Below are 18,077 nucleotides of genomic sequence, written 5' to 3'. Positions count from 1 at the left end.
GTTAAAGAACCCGGTGGAGAAGGATATATTTCAATTGTGATTTAGAAATTGAAGTATTTGTACATTTCATAAGGCAAGATCAGCTACTACTGATTGATAGCAATAGAAACCAGCTGCTATTTCACACTGTGAAGTGATCGTCATTTCTTCAGCAGATATACTAATGATTACCAGTAGATGGCATCTGCTCCTTTGTAACACAATCTCTGAATTGGCTGGATAACTCTCATGGAATGCAACGCTGGGATTTCATTTAAACTGTCTCACCGATATACTGCACTGTGAGATTCCCCCACGTTTACTACTTGTAAATGAAGATGGTGAATATCAATGGCTTAGTTCATGAAAAAATAACATATAGCCACCATGGCTTCATTCAAAGCCACCAGTCTCATTGCCACAGGCACAACAGCTCTGTGGGCCACAACAAGAGATATGGAGGAGAAGCCAAGTGTAGTAAAGACAAAAATACATTAGGGACTCTCCCTCACCCACATTTCCATTAATTCCCAGTCTTACCATAGCCTATTCTGCAAACTGAAGGCCAGCACTTACTTTTGGGCACCAAACCTTTTTTAATTAATACATTTTAATATATTATGGTGGACGCCTGAGCCTACACAGTGCATTCGGAAGGTATTCAGACCACACAACTTTTTCCACATTTAGTTACTCTAAAATTGAATAAAACATTTTTTTCCCTCATCAATCTACCCACAATGACAAAGCAGAAACAAGTTAAACAAATTTGGCACATTTATTACAAATAAAAAAACTCAAATCACATTTACATAAGTATTCAGACCCTTTACGCAGTACTTTGTTGAAGCACCTTTGGCAGCGATTACAGCCTTGAGTCTTCTTGGGTATGATGCTACAAACTTGGCACACCTGTATTTGGGGAGTTTCCCATTCTTCTCTGCAGATCCTCTCAAGCTCTGTCAGGTTGGATGGGGAGCGTCGCTGCACAGCTATTTTCAGGTCTCTCCAGAGATGTTCGATCAGGTTCAAGTCCAGGCTCTGGCTGGGTCACTCAAGGACATTCAGAGACTTGTCCCGATGCTACTCCTGCCTTGTCTTGGATGTGTGCTTAGAGTTGTTGTCCTGCTGGAAGGTGGACCTTCACCCCAGTCTGAGGTCCTGAGTGCTCTGGAGCAGGTTTTCATCAAGGATCTCTGTACTTTGCTCTGTTCAACTTTCCCCTGCCGCTGAAAAACATCCCCAGAGCATGATGCTGCCACCACCATGCTTCACCGTAGGAATGGTGCCAGGTTTCCTCCAGACGTGACGCTTGGCATTCAGGTCAAAGAGTTCAATCTTGGTTTCATCAGACCAGAGAATCTTGTTTGTCATGGTCTGAGTCTCCTTTAGGTGTCTTTTGGCAAACTCTAAGTGGACTGTCATATGCCTTTTACTGAGGAGTGGCTTCCGTCTGGCCACTCTACCATAAAGGCCTGATTGGTGGAGTGCTGCAGAGATGGTTGTCCTTCTGGAAGGTTCTCCCATCTCTACAGAGGAACTCTAGAGCTCTATCAGAGTGACCATCGGGTTGTTGGACACCTCCCTGACCAAGGCCCTTCTCCCCTGACTGCTCAGTTTGGCCAGACGGCCAGCTCTAGGAAGAGTCTTGGTGGTTCCAAACTTCTTGCATTTAAGAATGATGGAGGCCAATGTGTTCTTGGGAACCTTCAATGCTGCAGACAGTTTTTGGTACCCTTCCCCAGATCTGTGCCTCGACACAATCCTGTCTCGGAGCGCTATGGACAATTCCTTCGACTTCATCCCTTGGTTTTTGCTCTGACATGCACTCTCAACTGTGGGACCTTATATAGACAGATGTGTGCCTGTCCAAATCATGTCCAATCAATTGAATTTACCCCAGGTGGACGCCAATCAAGTTGTAGAAATATCTCAAGGATGATAAATGGAAACAGGATGCACCTGAGCTCAATTTCGAATCTCATCGCAAAGGGTCTGAATACTTATGTAAATCATTTCCGTTTTTTATTTTTAATACATTAGCAAAAATTTATAAAAACCTGTTTTTACTTTGTCATTATGGGGTATTGTGTTTTTTAAATTCAGTCTATTTAATAATAATGCTGTAACGTAACAAAATGTGGAAAAAGTCAAGGGGTCTGAATACTTTCCAAAGGCACTGTATATTACCAGCATTAACTTTTCTCATCACGGCCACCGTTTGTCCCTGACTTACACTGTCGCGAGTGGCATGTTAATGACAGATAGGTTTCTTAATGTATTTTTTGTCCAAATTACTATACATTTGCCAGTGTGCAGACCCCCACAATCAACCTGATACCTCAAATAAACAGTTTAGGGCAACCCTAAATCAATTAGGGGCACGGTTGTCCACCCCCCTCCTTCCCGGCACTCATTCTTCTGGTGTTTCTTCATTTTCTTCTTCAGATAGCTTTACAGTTCATCCTCACAATGGCACACATGTAACTCAAGCCTGTCAAAGTTGATGGCCCTTGATGATGTCCCAATTTCAATATCTGGGGAATAATCAGATTTCCCAATCAAACTAATCTCTCACCTGAGCCACCACCACCATTCTGTCTCGTCCATTTTCCGACCCATGCACCAGCAGCATGAGAGAAGTTTGGATGTGATCTCTCCATGCTCACTCCACATGGACGGTCTCAGGACTCATGCTGCACTCCTGAGAGAAAATGCAGTTGATAGCTTCGACTGGATGCTGTACACAGTTTGCTGGCTTGGTCTCAAGCTTGGTCTCAAGCCGCTTTGTTAAACTTTTCTTCCTCTAGTCCCCCTTTGCCAGCAGCATACCACCCTGCATACCACTGTTGGCTTGCTTCTGAAGCTAAGCAGGGTCGGTCCTGGTCAGTCCCTGGATGGGAGACCAGATGCTGCTGGAAGTGGTGTTGGAGGGCCAGTAGGAGGCACTCTTTCCTCTGGTCTAAAAAATATCCCAATGCCCCAGGGCAGTGATTGGGGACACTGCCCTGTGTAGGTTGCCGTCTTTCGGATGGGACGTTAAACGGGTGTCCTGACTCTCTGAGGTCATTAAAGATCCCATGGCACTTATCGTAAGAGTAGGGGTGTTAACCCCGGTGTCCTGGCTAAATTCCCAATCTGGCCCTCAAACCATCATGGTCACCTAATAATCCCCAGTTTATAATTGGCTCATTCATCCCCCTCCTCTCCCCTGTAACTATTCCCCAGGTCGTTGCTGCAAATGAGAACGTGTTCTCAGTCAACTTACCTGGTAAAATAATGGTAAAAAAAAAAAAAATAATAATTAATAAATAGAAATAAAGGGAGAATCGGGGCCGCCGATCGCCATTTCAATAGTTATTATTCCAACACCTCTCCTGACGGTGTCCAGAGTGTTTAGATTTCCTCACCCACGGCAATTGACATTTGTTTTTTAAATATCACTACCCAGAGAGTACTTACGGTATAGGTACCTAATAATTTGGTCATGGGACCTGATACCTTGTATTAGAGTCATGGATACATGAGATTTAACAATAACATGTTTTAACAGAATGTAATCTTTCTGCACTCCCCCTTGTCTCACTCAGTTACTTTCCATACACCTAGTTCTTATCCACCCTCCATTGACCCCAACATATACATTCCTTATATATCTAAAGTAATCAATAAGTTTTAGTATGGTAACATGAATAAGTATATTTCAAGCTAGAACCCAACAATTTTTAGCGAATGCATATTTAGCACGTTCTAATTGGCCAGTGAGGGGACACGTCTCGACACACCCACCACTTGTTTATTACATTTTAGTCATTTAGCAGATGCTCTTATCCAGCCCTTTCGCAACACCGCGCCCATAATTCCGGTTGTGAAAATCGCAAAAATATTTCTGACACAACCCCCGAGCCTATAACTCTACCACGAGTGCTAAAATGTACCATTGCATTAGGTTTGTTAAAACAGAGCCCCCGGTCTTAGTGCTAAGCTAGTTAGCATTGGTTTGCAAAACTTCCTCTAACTTCCTTTATACTGGATGCATATACATAAAAATGGTATCCACGAGTTAATCTTACTCTCGGGAAGTAGATAAAGGGCCTCATTGCCAAAATCCCGAACTATACCTTTAATGAACAGATGATGCAAACATTTCTGCCTGATGAAACGACGAATAGCTCAGAAACACAGGAAAACATGCACAAACACAATATAACATCAAAATGGGTGAATCTTTCCTTTAAGATGTTTGTGATCTCAAATTAGCTTTTCACTATAGGGCTGGGTGTGTGTCACTCTATGTTTTGATTATGTCATACTGTATATCACTACATGGGCTCTCTCTCTCTCTCTCCCTCTCTCTCTGTGCTGTAGATGGAGTGGTGAATGACAGTGAGTAAGGCAGCTCGAAAATGCAGGTGTTTCAGCCTAGATCAGTGCTTTCTGTGGTGGTGGGGCAAGCCAGCAGAAAAAATGGAGCGGTGCACCGTGATTGGCTCAGTGTTCTGTCACTCATGGGGACACTACGTCACCGCCAAGTCTAATGGGAGAGCTAGAACATTCTAGTCTCTTGGGTGCTGCCATAGAGTTAGATTAGAAGTGCCCATCCAAGAAGGCTCAAGGTCATTGGCCATAGATAAAACAACATCAAATCACGTTATATGTACAGTAGCTTTGATTGGACTGATCATGTAAACATCATACATTCAAAATCTTAGCTAGCAGTCATCTTCATGAATCAAGTCGACAATCTACTGGCAAATCCTTTTTAATCCTTTTTAATCCTTGTCATATGAAGAGAAATTATAGATAAAACGTATCGCTGCTCATCGGCCATTGAACATTACACAACAAGTTGGAAATCGCAAATTCTTTGGAAGGAATCACTGACAGTAGCTAAAGTTAACTGCAAGCATTGCAAAGCAATACTCAATGGAGTGGCTGTGTGGTCCCAAATCTGGGATTAAGGGTATCTTTCCAAGTTTAAAATGATAAACATTCAACATTGGCCATGCTGTCAATGAAGCATGATTTGTGCCGCACTCAAAACAACAGTTAACTCGGAACTGCGTAAACTTGACTTCAGTGAGTTCAAGACAACGGGAAAATACGTTTTGAACGGTCATCCAACTCAGAAGTGTAAATCCAGCCTCTTTCTAGAGCTACGCCCTGAAGATCAATGACATCATCATGATTCAACCTTGTTTTTTTCCAGAGTTCCCAGTTGTTCCGAAGCACCATAAATCCAGAGAATGGCAGACTTTGATCACAAAATTTTCCCACGAAAGACAGCTGCGCCCCCTTCCTGTTCAAGTGAGCACAGCACAACAAGGTGAGTCCAAAAATGTATTGTATGCTGCTGCATAAATGATGTTAAATGCCAGGGAGATGTGTATACTGTAGCTAAGAAAGTAATACTAGTGTATGTTGTGTAGTAAGCTCTTAGTAACCCATGTGCCTCATCCTAATAATTTGGTCTATTTACCCCTCTTAATTTCGCCTAATGTTCTGACTTGGTGGTGTACAGTTAGCACATAACCTAGAGAAATGTAATCATCGAATATTGTAAGAGCTTTCATTGTCTGCCTCTATGCCCCCTTTATTTATCCTACAGTTCTGACTTGGTGTACAGGGAGAACTCTGTAAGAACAGCCGTGTTCTGAATTCTGTTGCTGTACTGTATATTTCAAAACTGTATATCCTCTTATCCGCTTGTCTTCCCCTTATGCCATAGTTTGTACATCTCAATTGTCATTAGAAACCACATTTGTTTAAGCAAGTCAGCCATATCAGCTATGTTTTTTACAAGGCATTAAATGAGGCTGAATGAACTGTTTCGCTGCAAGACAAGGCTCCGCTGATAGCCAGTTGTAGCAGTGGTAAGATGTTGGGACTGCTGTTGGGACAGCTTTATGTAGGCCGTTTGTCACCGTTATAGTGCAATTAATGTATTGTTTAGTGTTGTGTTGTGTAGTGGCTTTGCTGGCATGCATCCCACTTATTTTTTTGATTTACTTGCTAAAATTGCCACTGAATAGAGAGTATATTTCCTGCTCTAGTATGCATGCCTAGTCACCAGTCGCTACTGATTCCAAAATTCTGTTGAGAAATAGTTGGTGGTCTTAGTGCGAAATGTCATCTGCACCCCTTAGAAACTGTAGATAGGACTCAAGGCTGGACTGCGCATGCGTGCCAGTTCCCTGCTCTTGTGGCGCGAAGCCCACAAGTTGGTTGACTCTCGCTCACCAGTAAGAGCCGGAGCACCCTCTGGTGGCAATAAAGTCGCTCCTTTCATTGTATTGAAAGGGGGCAGTGTTGGAACACTGGGGTTGAGAGAGAGAGAGAGAGAGAGAGAGAGAGAGAGAGAGAGAGAGAGAGAGAGAGAGAGAGAGAGAGAGAGAGAGAGAGAGAGAGAGAGAGAGAGAGAGAGAGAGAGAGAGAGAGAGAGAGAGAGAGAGAGAGAGAGAGAGAGAGAGAGAGAGAGAGAGAGAGAGAGAGAGAGAGAGAGAGAGAGAGAGAGAGAGAGAGAGAGAGAGAGAGAGAGAGAGAGAGAGAGAGAGAGAGAGAGAGAGAGAGAGAGAGAGAGAGAGAGAGAGAGAGAGAGAGAGAGAGAGAGAGAGAGAGAGAGAGAGAGAGAGAGAGAGAGAGAGAGAGAGAGAGAGAGAGAGAGAGAGAGAGAGAGAGAGAGAGAGAGAGAGCACCCGACAAAAGTCTCGACACCACAGCAGAACAGTCCACACCTGACCATAGAGTCGACATCACAGCAGAACAGACAAAAGAAAAACCCCAAGCCCAGCAGCTCTCACCCCCTCTGAGCACCCCCCTGTCAGCCACCCTGATAGCCCTCCTGACAACCCCCCCACACCCACTGAGGACAAACACAAGACACAGATTGTTCTCCTTATGGACTCAAATGGGAAATATATATAATATGCGCCCTAGACCTTCTGTCTGAGGACAAACTAGGCTCACCTAGCCACATAATAATACACACAGGCACAAACGACCTGAGAGCACAGCAGGAAAGGGTGGCCACAGCACTGAAGGGAGTGATTGAAAAAGCTTCTTCTACTTTCCCCAACGCACAAGTGGTTATCTCCACCCTGCTACCACGAAAAGACTTCCACCCTGCTACAATACAGCGGGTAAACGCAAGCATTTCCCGTGACTGTGCCTCAAAACCAAATGTTTTCCTGGCCCACCACTTCACCCTGGACTTGAACAGCCTCTATGACCAGGTCCACCTCTACAAGGCAGCAGTGCCCACCTTTGCCCGGACTCTAAAGGACATCGCTCTCAAACGCAGCCCCAACACTACACACAGGAGCAACAGATCAAGAGACACCCCACCCAGACCAGCGAGACACCCTCCAAGACCTGCAGGACCCCCCCCTGGGCCTACACATAGAGGACCCACGCCAAGAGGACTTACATCCAGACCACAGCACCCCCAGACACATTCACACCCCCACCAATCAACACCCCCCCACACCAACCATGCCCACACCCCATTTAGGCCCCCTCAGATCAGACCTATGCCACTCCTGCCCACCCCATGCACCCCACCCCCGCCAAGAGGGCATCAACATGGAAGTCACACATACGCCCAGGTAGTGAGCGGGCAAACAGGCCCAACCCCCACTCTTACACTCGCCCAAGCCAACGGCATGTACCAGATGCTCAGCAGGCTCTGCTCACACTTACTGGCCTAAGGCCAAACCACGACCAACAACATTGGACACTTTATGGAACAAAAAGCCTTCACTATATCATCCTGGAATATCCAAGGCCTGAGGTCATCGGCCATTTGTAATGTCTTTATTGTTTTGAAACTTCTGTATGTGTAATGTTTACTGTTCATTTTTATTGTTTATTTCACTTTTGTATGTTATCTACCTCACTTGCTTTGGCAATGTTAACACATGTTTCCCATGCCAATAAAGCCCCTTGAATTGAATTGAATTGAGAGAGAGAGCTGGCACGGAGGGTAGATTGGGCTCTGAAAAATGGGTCGCTGCACAAAGGGAAAGGGTTCTAGGAGTACAGCTGTTAGTAAGCACAAAGCATGGCAAACTAAATACTGAGAACCAAATTGGCAATAGCTAGACGATAGTTAGCATTTGCTGTGACGGCTGGCAGCGTAGCTTAAGTTAGCACGAGCCGGTACCTGGTAAAAAACCTCACAAGACTCGTTAGAGAGCTGTCTGAGCATGTTTATTTCCCAAGGGGTACAGGGGCCCACTATAACTCTGGGAGAAAAGTGTTGCTAACCGGGTTATGTGGGTGCTAGTCAACGCTTAGCCATGAGGCTATTGTGCTAGTTAGCTAGTGTTCACCCAATGGAATAGTAACCAAGCGGTAGCTAGCATAGCGTTAACCGAGGAATGCTGCAAGAGTAGCTTTGAGAGTCTCTTTCGACCGTAGCATGGTGAGGTGTGAGTGGTCAGTTTAGCCAGAAAAACAAGAGAACGTTAGGTGTGCTAAACAAGAGAGCAGGCTGGCAATTCTACTATGGGTGGGAGAGCCAGTAGTAGTAGTGTTCACCTAATGGGTTAGTAGACTAGCTAGTAAGCACAGGGGAAGCCTGAGGAAACTAGCGCTCTGTTAGTCTTGTGATGGACAAAGCGTGTCTCGACCGAAAGAACAGCTAAAAATTCTACCCTTGCAGGTAGGTAGTAGTAGCTAGTAGGTAGCAGTGAAGGAGGAAGCCTTGCGGCTGATGAATAGCATTAGTAAGCACAGTAGAAAACGCTATAGCCACAAGGCCAGAAAGCATTAGCTAGCTAGCAGCCACAGATGTGCTGTAGCTAGCTCAGTGCTAGCTGAAGGGGTTGTGCTAGGGTAGCGATAGCCTTCAGGTAAGCTTGCTCCCACGACCGAAAGAGCCGTGTGGCTGGGCCATTCAAGTGAGTTAGCACAAGTGAGTAAACGCAGGCTATAATAGGCGAGGGTGAAAGCTAACAATGCTACCGTGTTGCAGGTAGGATTGCATGACTAATTTGCCTTGCAGCAAGCTAGTGAAGTTAGCTTGAGCCTTACGACGTGGGCTAACCGTGTTGCAGGTAGAAAAGCGTGGCTAGCTTGTGGCGTGGGCTACCCAAGTCCCAACAGCTAGCGTAGAAGCTAGCTGAGAAGTAGAAAAGTGAATCTACTCGAACAAGGTCAGTGCTCAAACCTCACAACAGGGTCTGAAATCCTATGTTCGGCAGCTCTATCCTTGCAGTTCGCTTGTGAACAGTTAAGTAGGAAAACAGAAAAGCCAGTCGCTAAGAGGAGAGCAAGGGTGTGGTTTTATACAGGGTCCAACTGACGTGTGGGATTGGTTACATTGGAGTTAGGGGTGTTTCGAACGAAATCCCACAGTGAAACACTGAGAGAATAATTGAAAGAGATCCATTTTTCTTTTGTAAACTAAAAATGATTCACTTTTAAATGTAGCTTTCTCTCTCTCCGTTAATTACTATTTTGCCCATTAAGGTATCTCTTTTAAATAGTCAATTCATACTGTATCACGGATCAAATAAGTAGTTTGACCAGCTACAATATCAGTATAAAGTACATATGCATTGAACTAGGGCTAGGCTATAATGTCTTGCAACTATTTTGTCATCAGGAATATTTAATGATTAACGAAAGACATTGCTGCATGTTACTAAAAAACCATACTTGATTAAACATAGAAGCTGTGATGCAAGATCTTCATGTATTTCCATCCAGAGGACATTAGCCTCTTCTGTGTGAAGAAGCAGTACTTCAGGCTCTGGTCTGGGTAGTTCCTAAGGAGAGTATAGAGTGATATATTTTAGGCATGTTATGTGTGTTTATGTACATTAGTATCTGTACTGTATATTGTGTGTTTTTTATGTGTTGATTGTTATGCTGCTGAGACTTGGTTTTACAGCTTCTCCAAATATGACATACAAACTATACAAAATACATATGCATTTGTTCTGGAACAAATTATTGTTGAAATTAAATTTCGAAAATAGTTGATGTATTTTTTTTTAATGAAAGATATATGAATTATGATAAACTGGAGGATACATTGCACCCTTTTAGACAACTTCAGTTTGAAGTCATTCCATAACAGTGATAAAAACACGGATACAATCATGCATTCAGTTCTTTTTCAAATTGTTTCTGATAACGATGTGACTATCCAAACTACCCCAAAACACAGGCAAGATGCAAGTGTGTAATCTTCCCATCAGTCTTGAGTCAGCATTTTATTCCTTTCTGTGCATCTCTGTCCGCTTTACTCAAGATACCCTCTCTCCTTTTTCCTCTCAATCCTTCAATGTGCCCTGTTAAATCTAGTCTCTAATGCTTTACTGTCTGATGATTGACTTTAAAGCAATATATCTGTTTGGAACCTCTGTACAACATCAGTGTTGTGACAGGGGAAATGTTAAAGGGGAAACCAAAGTAGGTCTCACATAGGTGGCTTTCTTTCATTTTGTTATTTTCCACTCCAATACTGGTGTCCAGAGCTGTCTTAAAAACGTCTTAGGGATAGCCCCCTTTTTTTCAATTTTCGCCTAAATGACATTCCCAAATCTAACTGCCTGTAGCTCAGGCCCTGAAGCAAGGATATGCATATTCTTGGTACCATTTGAAAGGAAACACTTTGAAGTTTGTGGAAATGAGAATTGAATGTAGGATAATATAACACAATAGATCTGGTAGAAGAAAATACAAAGAAAAAAACAACCAATCTTTTTCTACCACCATCTTTGAAATGCAAGAGAAAGGTCATAGTTATAGCCATCACTCTGGTTTTAATTCCGATAGTGTCCACAAGATGGCAGCAGTGTATGTGCAAAGTTTCAGATGGATAACTTGAAGAATGACTGACCTTAGTGTGAAGTCCCCAGGTACATTTGGGCAAATCGTGAAGGAGACATTCGCATTCATATTCTGCAAAAATATTGTCAAATCTGTATACTTGGACTTTGATTTAGCTTTCCAAGTATTAGTAGCCATATTATGTTTTAAGTTTTCATAACTTCATAACTCTGAATATCCTTATAATTCTTGTCCAAAATGATTAGTACCTACATTTTACGACATTTACATGAAACCCCAGCTCATTGGCTATCTAGTTAGCTTTGTTTGACCCCAATTGGTGCTTATTTGACAAAGATACAGTCGTTCAAGTGATGGCCGCCCGCGTCATTGGCGTGCCATGAAGGCGTCGCTCTCTGACCAAATATGGTGTCCTATAGGATATACTACACCCCTAATGAAATAGTGAGGTCTTGTTACCTTCTAGGATCTCTGAGGAATAGATACGAATGTGATTTGACTCGTTCAAACAATGTTTAGGGTGAGATTTTCACAGATTATTTTCTTTGCAAATTGAACGAGTGGAAATACAAAATCGATCGTGCGTGCTATATGGACCTTTTTAGGATATAAAAAATTATTTTATATAACAAAACAACACTTCATGTTATCTCTGGGGCCCTTTGGATGATAGATCAGAGCAAGATTTCAGAATGTAAGTACACATTTCACCTTCAGAGGTGAATTTATCAAACCTATCGCGTTAAGTGTTTTGTGTTAGGAGCTCTCCTCAAACAATAGTATGGCATTTTTTTCGCAGTAATAGCTACTGTAAATTGTACAGTGCAGTTATATTAACAAGAATTTAAGCTTTCAGCCGATTTACGACTCTTATATGTACCGACATTTGTTGTTTCTCTAAAATCTGCAATCCTGACATAACGCGCTGCATGATTTACAACTGTCCCGTTCCACTCCAATACTGGTGTCCAGAGCTGTCTTAATGCTGGGCCATTAACTGCCATTTTGTGTGCAAATCAAAGCGGATACAATATGTCATGTATTTTTGAGAGTACATTGAACATTTTCTTGGGACTTGAAAATCAACACTGGCAAGACCAAATGGAAATGGGAATCTTGAGGATTCTGGACATTGATGCCCTTAAAAAGAGGCTTCCCGACTGAGCACACTGTCACGTCTGCTCCCGCTCCCCCTCTCTGGCGCTTGAGTTCGCCAGGCTGCTCATCATTACGTACACCTCTCACCATCGTTACGCTCACCAACGCTTCATTGAAATAACCTGGACTCCATCATGTCATTGATTGCCTCCCCTATATCTGTCATTTCCTCAGTTTCCTTCCCGTGTCTGCATTGATGTTGTTGTTTTTTCTCTTGTCCAGACGCTGTTCTTATTCAGTTTCATGTAAATTTCTTATTAAATGCTCACCCTGTACTTGCTTCCCGTCTCCCAGCGTCTGTGGTTACGGAACCGTTACACACACACTGTATATTTACTTATCTTGCCATAAGCAATCCACACTGTGTCATCATGAATGTTATCTGCACAATCAATGTGCAGCGAGCTGTGTTTTCCCTTGAGCAAAATAGACCTCATATTTGTTGGTTATATGTCTACCTGTCCTGTTTTATTGTGTGTGCAGTATCAGACAAACCTCAGATTCAGCTTTTTCATCCAATAGTAAAGTCAGGAAAATAACCATCAGAAGTTAGTGGTGCTCCTCTATGCTTACCCCGTTGGATTTTCTTATTTGACCAGAGTGTATTATACAGACATTGTCAGTGTTACATTTTGCAAATCCAATCTGTTTTCCAAGTTGAGTCAGCATCATTACATTGAATTTCCTGGTTTAAATGACGTGGAAACAATATTGATTCAACCAGTTTTTGCCCAGTGGGTATGGATGCAATAAAGGTGATGGATCACACACCACTCTGCCGTTATCCTGCACAATGTTGGCCGCCCAACCTCATAAGGGCTTTTTTTGTCTGGGTTATTGTTTTTTTCAGTGAGTGAATCTAATGTGTGCAGTGGACGCTGCTGAGGGGAGGACGGCTCATAAGAATATCTGGAATAGAGTATAATGGCTGGAATGGAGTGAATTTACTCCATTCCAGCCATTATTATGAGCCATCTTCCCCTCAGCAGCCTCCACTGAATGTGTGAGGGACATAGAGTGGGGTTATGTGTCTCTGTGTTTTGTGTATTTTACTGTATAATGAAAATCTGAATTATGAGTCTGAAAATCTGCTCCTGTAAGCTATAACTAAGAGATGGGGCAGGTCGACTCTTAAATCATCATTTATAAGGTTCCGAATCATACTGAACAAACCCTGCTGGTCTCTTACCTCATCTCTCTCTCTCTCTCTTTTTGTTATCAAGCAATCAATACAGACACTTTGCCTGGTTGCTGTTTAACACAGTCAAACTTGTTTAACAAATGTCTTTAATACGTAGATACTTAGTCTAAAATCTATACACCCTAGGTAGAAACCAGTGGAGGCTGCTGAGGGGAGGACTGCTCATAACAATAGCTAGAAGGGAGCAAATGGAATGGCATCAAACACATGGAAACCATATGTTGTATTTGATACCATTCCACTTTTTATGCTCCAGCCATTACCACAAACCCGTCCTCCCCAACTAATGTGCCACCAACCTCCTGTGGTAGAAACTGTTAATTTGGTCTATCTGCACTGCTTGAGAGTTCTCTGCTGTGATGCCATTCATGACTGATGGCTCCTACAGTTTTTTCCCAAAGGCTTTGGTGCAATTTTCACAAGTATGTGGTACATTTCCACAACTCTAAGCACAAACATCTAAACAGATCATCAAAATGGCTCATGTTTCAAAATTTCACATTTTCAACTGACAGTACGACAGACAAATTCACAAAGTCACTTGTTCACTGCACCAAATCATTTTGGATACGTATTCATTCTAAGTATCTGCTTTCAAAAGGAAATATTCCCTTTAGTTTCGATATGATTGTCTTGTTATTCGCTAACAATACGATTAACTGTTCAAAATGATAACTTCCTGAACCAAAATTATGTAGTGCCTAGTTAATGTGTATAGTTTGGTAACTGCTGAACACTACATTTTTATATTTTTACCTCATAAATGTATCAATTTGACATAAATGTATGTTGGAAGGTAAAACAAAATCATATATGGATGTGGCTGTAAATACTACATCACCATTCTCCATTAGTCCGTGTGCTTCAATAGGACACTATGTGCTGCCATTTGGAATTATATTGTAGTGTACAATGCACTGCTGAAGTAACTGGGTTGTATATTTAAGTGATAATACCTGAGAAGCCGGTATTTTGAGGAAATATTGGCATGGGTGTTGTTCGTGAGGGCCGGCAAACCGTGCAAATATATTCTCCAAACACAGGCTTCGAGGGCATTATCACTTTTATACAACGGGTTACTAACATAATCAATTAATTATTTACATATTTTCATTAAAAACGTTATTTTGATGAATTTATTCCATCCTTCCACAAGATATAGTCCCGACACAAATCTAGGGTTGCTACCCAAGCCGGCTGGTCATTCATTCTATCGGTTTGGTTGCCAGAGACGCAACCCAGTCGTTCAGTCTTTTTGTTCTGTATCTATGGTTGCAACCCAGTCGTTCAGTCTTTTTGTTCTGTATCTATGGTTGCAACCCAGTCGTTCGTTCTAAATGTTCTATTGCCGTACTGGCTGGCAACGTTCTTATCCCTTGCTTGCTAGCTAGCCAACTACGGCTAACTTACAGTCAGGTCAAACAGTGCAGCCAGAAAACAACAAAGTAACTGCATTTGCATTTGTTTAAGCTGTTTTTTAGTGACAATTATTTAGATACATCCGACACGTTCATTACTATGGGACAGTTGGAGATCGAATTTTAATATTGTTACAAATGTTACAAATGTCGGAGAGACAGACAGCATGATGTATACAAATCTGTGAGATAATGTCTAGATGATTTTTATAGCGGAGATCAAGTTTATAAAATGCCTGGCTGGACTGATGAGACAGTGGATTGTGCAGTCAGATGGAACAGAGTGAATAGGCATTTTAACGTCATAGATTTAGCCGGTGGTAACTTGTGGAATAGACACCGGCTGGAATGTGGTTTTAACCAATCAGCATTCAGGATTAGAACCACCCATTGTATAAAATAATATATTCCACTCATTATCTGAATTTCTTTGATACACTATAAGCTGATGTATTTCAAGCAGAGACAGGCGATACTGTATCAGTTGAAAATGTGATCTTCTACAATGTTGCATGGGGCAAAAAGGTTTTTACAGTAGCCAACTGCTTTATAATACCCCTATTTCTGATTATTTGCCCTGAGTATGTACTGTATAAGTATAATAAAACTAAGACTGACATATTTCTCAGCATGCTCACAACCTGCCATTGGATACATTTATAAATAAAATGGTGCATGTCAAATTATAGTCAAATACGGTATGGAAAATAATATTTACCATCTACTATTCTTTCTATTCAGCACTTTAAGTACTGTTTTGAAATGTGTATCCTGTGTTTGTTGCTATTGGATTAAATGGTAGTTAAAATGACAATTGTGAGCCCTTCATTATCTGATTATCTGAGCCTATCATTATCTTGTATTGGAGGCGAAACAAAATGTGCTCTTCGTATTTCACTGAAAACTTAGATTTTTCATGAATGACTCAGGGGTGAAAGATGTGTGAAACAATCAAAGGTTCTGAACATAAGATAGATTTAGCATTGACCCTCAGATCCTCAAAAGGCTCTACAGCTGCGCCATCGAGAGCATCTTGACTGGCTGCATCACTGCTCGGTACGGCAACTGCAAGGCACCGGGCCGCAAGGCGCTACAGAGGGTCCGTCCCAGTACATCACTGGGGCCTAGCTATCCAAGCGCCATCCAGGACCTCTACACCAGGCAGTGTCAGAGGAAGGCACTGCCTCTAGATAAGAGCGTCTGCTAAATTACATGAATGTAAATTGTCTAAAACTCCAACCGCCATAGTCAAATCAAATGTTATTTGTCGTGTACACATATTTAGCTAGTGTAGCGAAATGCTTATGTTCCTAGCTCCAACACTGCAGTAATACCTGACATATAAAACAATACCCCCAAAATAAAAATAAAGTAATTAAGAGATATATACATTTTAGAATGAGCAATGTCAGAGTCCGGAATATATATGTTATTTTATATATACCGTATATTTTATATATATGGCTCACGAGTGGCGCAGCGGTCTATGGCACTGCATCTCAGTGCAAGAGGTTCAAATCCAGGCTGTATCACATCCGGCCGTGATTGGGGGTCCCATAGGGCGGCGCACAATTGGCCCAGCGTTGGCCAGGTTTGGCCGGGGTAGGCCATCATTGTAAATAAGAATTTGTTCTTCTAACTGACTTGCCTAGTTAAATAAATAAAGACATTTAACAAAATATATATATGATGGTGTGTATAGACAATATGGGCAGTATATTATGGGCAGTGTATATAAGATAGGCCTTGACTAGAATACAGTATATACAAATGAAGTGGGTAAAACAGTATGTAAACATTATTAAAGTGACCAGTGTTAAATGACTATGTACATAGGGTAGGAGTCTCTAAGCCGGCTAGCAACAGTGGCTAAAGTTCAGGGCAGGTTACTGGGCGATGGCAGGCGATTGGTAACTGTTTAACAGTCTGATGGCCTGGAGATAGAAGCTATTTTTCAGTCTCTTGGTCCCAGCTTTGATGGACCTGTACTGTCTCCGCCTTCTAGTTGGTAACGGGCTGAACAGGCCCGTGCTTGGGTAATTGAGGACCTTGATGATCTTCTTGGCCTTCCTGTGACACCGGGTGCTGTAGATGTCCTGGAGGGCAGGCAGTCCACCCCCAGGGATGCGTTGGACTACCGCACCACCCTCTGTAGAGCCCTGCAGTTGTGGATGGTGCAGTTTCCGTAACGGGCAGTGATACAGCTCGACAGGATGCTCTCAATGGTGCATCTGCAGAAGTTTGTGAGGGTCTTAGGGGCCAAGCCAAATTTCTTCAGCCTCCCAAGGTTGAAGAGGCGCTGTTTTGCCTTCTTCACCACACTGTCTGTGTAGATGGGCAATTTCAGGTTGTCAGTGATGTGTACGCCGAGGAACTTTAAGCTTTTCACCCTCTCCACTGCGGCCCCGTTGATGTGGATGGGGGCATGCTCCCTCTGCTGTCTCCTGAAGTCCATGATCAGCTCCTTTGTTTTTTTGACGTTGAGGTTATTTTCCTGGCACCACTCCGCCAGGGCCCTCACCTCCTCCCTGTAGGCTGTCTTGTCGTTGCTGGTAATCAGGTGATTAAACTTGAGGATTCAGTTGGAGACGTGCGTGGCCATGCCGTCATGGATGAACAGGGAGTACAGGAGCGGGCAGAGCACGCACCCTTGTGGGGCCCCCGTGTTGAGGATCAGCATAGTGGAGGTGTTGTTGCCTACCTTCACCACCTGGGGACGGCCCATCAAGAAGTCCAGGACCCAGTTGCACAGGGCTTATTGATGTGTTTGGAGGATACTATGGTGTTGAAGGCTGAGCTGTAGTTGATAGACAAAATTTTTACATAGGTATTCATCTTGTCCAGATGGGATAGGACAGTGCGATAGCGATTGTGTCATCTGTGGATCTGTTGTGGCAGTATGCAAATTGTAGGGGGGCTAGCGTGTCGGGTAAGGTGGAGGTGATATGATCCTTAACTCTCAAAGCACTTCATGATGACAGAAGTGAGTGCCGTGGGGCAATAGTCATTTAGTCAAGTTACCTTTGCTTTCTTGGCTACAAGAACAATGGTGGACAAGCGTCAAGCGGTACCAGTACACCAAGACAGTAACCAACAGGACCCTGGACAGCTTCTACCCCCAAGCCAGAAGACTGCTAAAAAAGATAGCTAACTAGCTAATCAAATGGCTACCGGGACTAAGTGCGTTGACCCTTTTTGCACTAACTCTCTTGCACTGACTCTATGCGAGCACACACTGGACTCTATTTACACCAGTGGAGGCTGGTGGGAGGAGCTATAGGAGGACGGGTTCATGGTACTGGCTGGAATGGAATCAATGGAACTGTATCAAACACATCAAACATATGGAAGCCTAATGTTTGACTCCGTTCCATTTCTTCCATTCCAGTCATTACAATGAGCCCATCCTCCTATAGCTCCTACCACCAGCCTCTACTGACTTACACATACTTACACTGACATCCCAACACACACACACACTACATACGGCCACGAACACGCATAGCACCCACACACATGCA

The 18,077-nt window shown here is 43.0% G+C and overlaps 1 protein-coding gene across 1 annotated transcript in view; it reads left to right on the top strand.

The window, feature by feature from the left end:
* The first annotated feature begins 5,285 nt into the window (after nucleotides 1–5,285).
* Nucleotides 5,286–18,077, top strand: part of clk4b (CDC-like kinase 4b) — a 67,392-nt gene continuing 54,600 nt past the window's right edge. The window contains exon 1 of the mRNA XM_071337580.1: nucleotides 5,286–5,305. The gene's annotated coding sequence lies outside the window, so the exon portion shown is untranslated. The remainder of the gene's footprint in view (nucleotides 5,306–18,077) is intronic.

Source organism: Salvelinus alpinus, chromosome 13 (assembly GCF_045679555.1).
Source record: "Salvelinus alpinus chromosome 13, SLU_Salpinus.1, whole genome shotgun sequence".
In the NCBI taxonomy this organism is placed as follows: Eukaryota; Metazoa; Chordata; class Actinopteri; order Salmoniformes; family Salmonidae; genus Salvelinus; species Salvelinus alpinus.
Note: the sequence above shows the minus strand (reverse complement) of the source record. Positions and strands in the feature narration are given on the sequence as shown.